Source organism: Palaemon carinicauda, chromosome 3, assembly GCF_036898095.1.
Source record: "Palaemon carinicauda isolate YSFRI2023 chromosome 3, ASM3689809v2, whole genome shotgun sequence".
NCBI lineage: Eukaryota > Metazoa > Arthropoda > Malacostraca > Decapoda > Palaemonidae > Palaemon > Palaemon carinicauda.
The window spans coordinates 53,666,475-53,666,928 of record NC_090727.1 but is presented as its reverse complement, the minus strand read 5'-3'; positions in this window follow the sequence as shown (position 1 = coordinate 53,666,928).

Genomic DNA, 454 nt, shown 5'->3' with positions numbered 1-454 from the left:
GTTGCTGCACCCTCACCATCCTTGTGACCTAAGGATGGGGATTTGAATGAGCCTATAGGTATATCTGCTGATTGGTCCTAGCTTGGATGGAGAGGTGGCTTGGGCGCTGATCATATGTATATAAAGTATGGTCTGTCTCTAGGGCATTGTCCTGCTTGATAGGGCAATGCCACTGTCCCTTGCCTCTGCCATTCATGAGCTGCCTTTAAACCTTTAAACTTTTAAATGCTATTCGGAAATAGAAAAAAAAGGCAGCTTTCCAGAAAATGGAAAAATAAATTCCCATAACGTTAACAAATAGTCGTGCAAATTATTTTTAACTCTATTTATCAGTCACATATCAAAAGCTAACTGTGTGCCTATGAAGTGATCATAAAGTATTTATTTAACTGCATACCAAACAAACTGAATTTTTTGGGAGCTTGCATGGAAAATATTGTTCGAACCTCCATAA